Raw genomic sequence first — 8,133 nt, forward strand, 5'->3', positions numbered from 1 at the left:
TAACGTACTGATTCGAACCGAGGGTGTCTGATAAAGCAGAAAATTTGCTACATAATAAAATTTTTCGAATGCCCGTGTTAAAACGTTGACAAATTACTTGTTATAAAAATATTAAAAACAAAAATGTTTACATATCTACTGTAAATGAACAGCTATGCCACTACAGGGAAAAAAGCAGAGGCTTTACCCCTGAGGTCCGGTCTTGTACAACAGCCGAGACAAAATATACATAATGAAATACAAATACTTAATATAGTTTGAAGTGTATAAAGAAAGACAAAAATCCAATGTGATAAAGAGAGAGACTAAACGAGAAGTCAGAACAAAACAACGAGCAATCGCATCGTTCATGTTAATATGTGAACAAACGTTTTGTTTAAAAGCAAAATAATTTTTAAATTAAAAATTTAAATTCTATCAATATTCAAGCGTTTTTCGTTATGCATTAGTAAACGTGCAGACATTTCACGTCAACATACAATAAACATTCAGTAATATTACAGTTTAAGTTGACTTTATGTGTTTGATAATTTGCACTCGACACATTAATTGACATAAAATCATTTATGCTTTTATGTCTTGATGAAGTTTCAACAAATTTGTAAACATAAATTTATTGTATTTCTGAACATTTCACATAAAATAAATTCAAATGTAAAATTATTAAACGTAATTGCAATATTTTTAAGTAAATCTTCAAAATATCTTTTGTTAGTTCGCATTTGATCCGTTCATTTCGTGTAATCTATTTGTAGCTTTACTCATTCAAATTTTTATATAACACTTGAATTCATTGTGTTTACAATTAACTGAGTGGCTTTACTTTTATACTTTAGTTTTTGATTCTGAAACTGGTGTTGGTGATACTAACAAACCGTCCACAATTCATTTCGAGGACATCAGCAGAGAAGAATCAGTTAAACAAACTGATATCGTAACTGTAAAATCTAAGGAACTTGAAAATATCTGTAATATTACAGAGAGTGTCGACAATGTAATGTGTGACTCAGATGATATGGAATTGTTCTCACTCGTAAGTTTAAATTCAATTAAATTGTTTGAAACTAACTTATTAATCCTTATATCGCTTAAAAGCCGATTATTGTAATGCACAGATGAAAATGTTTATTTAAATTGGTTCTACGTTTTTTAATTATTATATAAATTTAGTTTAGCTTAATAAAGAGATAACAATTGAAGTTTGTGATGGCAATCGGGTTCATTTTCTATCGCCTCTGTCTTCAATTGAACGTGTAATAAAATCTTAATTAGCATTACGTTCATTTATGATAAAACTCTTAAACATAAATTTAACTTTATTGTTTTATGTTAACGTAATTTTCAAGAAACATTTCAATATCTTATTTCTCATAATTCTGTTCACCAGGAGGATATTTATGCTCCATTGTCCCAGAGACAAATTTCGGCAATGGAAACTGAAAATTACCGGACTTTAAAAGACGATCTGATGAGTTTACATGTTCTTTCTCATAATTTGGGGATAATCTACGAAGAGGAGGAAGACGAAGTATCCGAAGACGAAAACCTCGATTACCCAACGACATTATCGGGAGAAAACGCCTCTTCGTCTCATCACTTAAATGAATTGGAAGAGGAAAGATTTGAATTTAATCTGTCAACATCCTCCATGACAGACGATATTGAAGATGAAAACTGTGATCCGTCTGTTATTTCATCGATGACACGTGAAGAACTATCAACAGTGATAACAGAATTTGATGAAGGTAATGTTACAAATAAAATTATTCGATTTTCAAAGTAATTTATTGAAATATTGTTAAAAAAAATACAATTATATTCAGATATTTGTCACTCCGATGTGTTATTAGTACATTGTCGAGTTTAGCATTAATTTTCCATGCATAGTTTTTCAGTGGATTGATGTTTATTATTCTCATAAAAACCCAAAATAAAGAACTAATTTCCGAATATTGTTTTATTAACGGAAATATTTTATATATTCAATGAAAAATGCTTGAAAATGTTCACGTATCTGGACAGAAACAAATGACAAGTCACTGCGATAGCCTCTGGTTTTCGACATTACTTATTTAGTGTTAAATAATTAGAATTTATTCAGAAATAAGCATTCAGCATGCACTATGGTCAATCGTTATTCTTATTCGCGCATGTTTTAGTAATATGACAGCGTGGTTTCCTGTTTTCCAGCACAACGTCTTTCGAGTGTTCTTGTCCAATGGGAAACAAGACACGACGCCGTTCTATTTCCATTTTTTAATGTTTACTTACAGTGCATATTAGACATGAACTAGAGGGAAAAATTACTTGATTTTGTATTCAGAATAATAAAGTAATTTTGTGCACACAACTCAGCAGCGTATTACTAATGTCTGGTACATAATTCGCAAAGTATTAATAGAACGGATTTTCTGCATCTGAATTCAAACTATGGTTGAAAGCAGACAATCCGTGAAATATATCAGGAAATTACTATACATTTTTACATTAATAGCAAGTGAATTATACTTGTGATTCTTTAATCCGGTCACTGTGGACAGGAATCAGTGTTCTAAGTAGTTTTATAGCAGTTGTTATAATTACATATCTGTACTGCTCTGTGATATTCTTTGTAGGTTTTAGTTTTGATATAATTGCATAAAATGATAATTGTATATTTTAAATTGAATGACTCATCGCAGTTTTAATCTTTATGGGTCTAACTACTGCTTGAAATACATCAATTATTTGTTATTGTATTAATTTATGAGAGGAAATGTAATTGAAAATTTATTACCCGCTATATTTTTAGTTTTTACTTACAGTTAATGGCGTATTTATTATACTTTTAGTTAGGAAAGTAGAATTTAAATTATGAAATTATTATTTTTAGAAAACAAGAAAACCGACAAAACACAATTCTTAATTGAATTGACCGAATCGAAAGATATGAAAAATGACGATTACGAATGTTCATCTGGAGACGAATTCACCTCAGAATATAAAAAAGAGGTTAGAAAATATTTTATTTTTTTTCTTAGTTTAGATTTATAATATAATTGATTAATTTGTTATCAATATTAGGTGCATATACAGACACTTGGCAACTATGCACCTAGTGGTGATAGCAAATTAATCAAAGAAAAGAAGACACGGTTTCGGATTATACAACAAATATAATTAATATTTCGTATTAAACTTTCACTCACAATCATATTCTGACGCCAAGACTTACACTTTCTATACGATGGACAAAATAATGTTTCAAATTAGTAAAATGAATTTTTAGTTTTAATGTAAGTATTGATAATGCAATTGATCGGTTTGTAAATATTTTAATTTTATTTGTAAAATTACAAATGTTTTAAATATTGCTTATTCATTTTATTAAATTAACTGCGAATTTATTGTTAGAAGTGAACGTGTTGAAGGCAATTGCAGACGACAATTTACCTCTTTTTAATCGGAATTTTTTAAATTTTCGTTTAAATACACCATTTCTACTCGTGCGATTCGTAAAAATATTAATTGAATATTTCCTTGATTTATGTCATTTATTATTTGTCGTCATTCAAAGGTTTTTATTCCGGAAGAAATTTATTTCAAAACGAGCAAAAATTATCGCGACTTATTCACAGTGTTGCCATCCGTTTTTGATCTTATTGGAATTTATTCAATTTAAAATTATTTTCTCGATCTCAAATTAGTAGTGTCTTGCCCCTGTACCTTATACTTTTCCTTGTAATGAGGTAATCATCCCGGTCATCTATGTAACTCCATTGTGGGAAAAATTTTGAATTGAAAGCGCGTTACTCTCATTTTTGACCGTAAGCCTTGTGTATAGTTAATCCGGCCAGCTTCCTGCAAACGTTGCATCCCTGGTCTCGGCTTTTATCTATCTGACGCCGTTCTCGAGATCAAGGAAGGACGGTCAGACACGTTGACGGACGACAGTGGCTATTTATAGTTCTACAAGTTTTTCAAATTGCATCCCAATTAAAGAACTTACATTGAACACCTTTTACTAATTTGATTATTGTTTTAAAATTGAAATTATGTGTAATATTTGATCACATATATTTAAAAATACTTTTACTTTTTCTAGGAAAGACGAACTTGTTGGCAGAGTTTGCTGAAGTTTCTTCGCCGACTGCCATTTTGGGTCGTTCCTTGCTTGAAACCGCCAAACTAACGCGGTTGATACTAAAAGATTCGAATGAACGAATCAACACTCGAACACATTTCGAGAAATTGACAAATTAATCAATTGTCAAATAATTTAATTTTAAATTTATTATAAAAATTTAATTACTCTCTTTTAAAATTTATGATTTGTTCAATCGATATAAATTAATCTTCTAATGAAGTACAAAATTAATTAAACATAATTAATAAAATTAAAGTTTCGTTTACTTTACATGGGTGTTTGTTTATTTTCTCACAAAAATTTCATTCTATCTCCAGTCGATAATAATGACAAAATGATATTCATCCTACATTAAACATTTCTTCGGCTATTTTAAGATCTTCTCAAATAAGCGTCTAAAAAGTTTTTAAGAAACTTTAATATATAACGTTAAAAATTGCGTGTGTATTTACATACGAATTGGGAAATTATTTCTTTAAATTTTGCATCCACTTAATGCTGTAAGATATTAATTAATGTATTTTAAATAATATATATATATATATAGAAAAATGACTAAAGCTATTGTTCTATAACTGATTTCTTCATACGAAGAATCACAACGTGTTTATATTTAAAGGGCAATTACACCACAGGTGGAAACGGAAAACTAGAGGATCCGCACATGACTTGTTTCGCCCTAAATGTTCACTTACTATTCGACGTTACCACTTATTTTTCCCGTAAGCCACGATATTCATCATATACAAATTTTGTTTAGCAATGATTATTGGATTTGTTCATTCATATTACCACACAAAAGGCATTCGTGTATTGTGAATTACGACGAAATATCTACGGAACACAGAATATTTTAACAGACGTTGTATCCTGATATTAATATTGACAGACCTTTGAGCTTTCCGAGAGTACAACAACGACGACATGCGGTGTATATGTAATTGCATTTGCCGTCTCGTTAACATTTGGTATCAAACACAATACGATTCGATATGACCGCGGACAAATGCGCTGTCATTTATCGAAAATATTTAATTCGTATAAATTAGAAAATTTTCCTCGGATACCATTTAAAGGTGATGTTGGAATAATTTAACCGTTGACACTCGCTTTGAATGATAGGTTAAACTCTTACAGAGTGTCTACGTTTAAAACATATAAAACACCGCGTATTCCGTCTGCCGTTAGAGACAAACTAATCTCAAATCATCTCTGTATGCCAACTGCTAATTACGATAAGGAAACTAATATATAAGATAGCATTTTTTCTTCCATTTCGACAACGTCCTAGCAAAATCACCAAGTTCTGTGTCCTTACTAGAAGTTAATAGCCGTATTCTTTTACATAAACTTAAAATACAATGTTGTAACTTTTCATAAAACCAATGATATTCCCAGAAAACATACCTGTAAGCCTTACAGGTACAGAAACTGCCCTGAAGCACGCGTAGATCAATATTTTTCAAATTATGACCGTTTTATCTCAAATGTACACGAAACACATTTTAGTAAAATTAAGTCACAAAGTACAGCTCGAAGTCTTTTGCCGTGCCGATGTTTACTTTTTTATATTTACGATCGTGACGACATTGTTTCATTCAAAATTTCCTGTAGTTGTAGTCTGTGTAATGTGCGCTTTATTCACATGTTGAGTCTTACTATCAAATCTGCTTCCTCTATTCTTATGCCACAAGTTTCAAAAGTTTTCTTTACTTGGATGTTTTCGCTGAGCTTTACTTTTCCGATCTGGCTTCACAGTTTTTTACGGGCTCACATAAGACCAATTATTTTCGCAATTTTACAAGATTTTTTTATTTAAACAATTCATACGAAGTCTCCGACTTTACCAGCCTACACAAGTAATAATTTAAGTGTTTTTCCAGGGTGCCGAATTTAAATATTTGGTCCATTTTTCGCAAAATTTGATTGGTTGGCAGATTGCCATTTCATATTCGGCTGTGAATGAAACAGTTTGTTAGTGCTAACATTAGAAAAATTTAAGATATAGTGTCTTTAATTGGTGTCTATTTGACCAATCGAATTGTGCCATTTCGTTCCATTCGAGTATCGCGATAAACGTGAAAATGGTAGGTTGAAGTAACCAATGGGACTATCCGTACAACCTGTTCGGATAGTTCATTTATATGTTAACGTAGGCCTGCAATCAGACAATTTAGCAAAATCGCCGTAGAGCAGTGGTTCTCAACCGGTGTTCCACGGAACACTGGTGTTCCGTAAGCATCTCCCAAGTGTTCCACAGATTTAGTCGCAAATCGGAAAGTGTACAATCGTATTCGAGCCGCCGAATATCAAAAAATTAAAATCATAAAATTTCATAAACTTAAATATATATGTACGACTCGTACTTATGGAGTGTACTACTGTTTCGAATAAGATAAAGGCAATGATAAAAACTGAATGAAATATGTAAAAAACATCAGGCACAAGTTTCCCATTAAAGTTATTTAGGTATATTTTTTCCTATTTTAGAATTGGCGTTAATAATATGAGTAGAGATTTTGAATTATAACTGCTCAATTCTAATAAAATAACTGATGACAAGCTTATGTATTTCATATTAACTTAAGTAAGTGTTCCGCTAAAGAAAATTGCTCACAAAAGTGTTCCGCATCCTAGAAAAGGTTGGGAACCACTGATCTAGACAGATGCATTATGTAATAAGTCTTATTAAATTAGTAAAATTGTCAATTTTTAATAAACTTTTATCCCATCGATTCCTGTCGAGCGCTTTCAGAAGACCTAATTTAAAGTGTATTTAGCGTGGAATGCGAAGGGAAGTGGGACGAAAAGCGATATTGGAGGCTCGAATTGGGTACGAATATGCATAAGTGATGCTGTAAAGGCAGTTTATCTTCGACAGCGGCCATACCACGCTGAAAATACCGGTTCTCGTCCGATCACCGAAGTCAAGTAGCGTCGGGCCCGGTCAGTACTTGGGACGGAGACGACCTGGGAATACTGGGTGCTGCTGTCACTGTTTTTTTGCTTTCATTCTTCCACCTATCTCTTTTTCTTTGGTCTAATAAAATTTATCACTTGGCGCAGTAATTTCTATTTAATCAAGCAAACATTTCTTTTCTATACCCTGTACATTGCTTTAAAAATTCCCACTGTCAATTACAAAGGCACACTGGGCGTTTAAATGCCTTTATCACGTGTAAAACAACATACTACAGACAGCTATCATCAAAATCAAGCAACAGCCTATTATATATATTTATATTTACTAAAAATTCGAATGGCACAAGTCATTAAATGTGAAATACTTTAATAATGTAGACTTAGAATTAAATCGAATTTGTATATACTAAACAGATAAAAAGAGAGCGACGGTGGCGACAATTCGCTGTTTAATTTGCATAAATTTGAGCTCTTGTTATTCTGGGCAACATTTCGAATGAAAATCATTCGTTTGGATGCAATTTTTTTCTAGGAAGCGATAAAATTAAGGGATCGGACCCCCCCGCCAACTTTGACCTATCGACCCGCATGTTTCGTTAGCTTTTCACTGATAACGAGAAAGGCTTAAGTTTAAAATTTGAGCTCTCTAGACCCAGTAGACCCTTCTCTAAGAGCATCTGCACCGCCAAATGAATAAGTATAAGAAGAAGGAAGAAAGAAAGAAAAAAAAATACAGCTTTAATGGCTATCTTTGCACTTTTAAATTGCTTATATTTCGGCGACCCCTTTATAGAAAAAACCTGAAATTTTGCACGTTACCTAAGAAAGCAAGTATTTTCCGAACGAGATATTCACATTTACTACAGATGTTTGGAAGACGGAGAAATCGACAACTCTGATTCCTGTATATGTAGTCAGTCAGTGAATTTTCCACTTGGCGTTGCCTGACTGCCGTGACTCTCGATACTACAGAACGGCATTTTTGTGGGATACTGCAGAACGGCACATTTGCACGGGTGTGAAAGCAGGAGAGCGGTTTTGTTGGTAAATTTCCGAACACCTATTAATTATATTTTCCAGTTCAT

The 8,133-nt window shown here is 32.1% G+C and overlaps 1 non-coding gene across 1 annotated transcript; it reads left to right on the top strand.

Moving 5' to 3' along the window:
* The first annotated feature begins 7,002 nt into the window (after positions 1-7,002).
* LOC136986107 (5S ribosomal RNA) lies at positions 7,003-7,121 on the top strand. Its single transcript, XR_010882433.1, has one exon. It is a non-coding gene; the product is annotated as a 5S ribosomal RNA (ribosomal RNA).
* Positions 7,122-8,133: the final 1,012 nt, after the last annotated feature.

The sequence above is a fragment of the Centruroides vittatus genome, unplaced genomic scaffold (assembly GCF_030686945.1).
Source record: "Centruroides vittatus isolate TY-2023 unplaced genomic scaffold, ASM3068694v2 contig_990, whole genome shotgun sequence".
Taxonomy (NCBI): Eukaryota; Metazoa; Arthropoda; class Arachnida; order Scorpiones; family Buthidae; genus Centruroides; species Centruroides vittatus.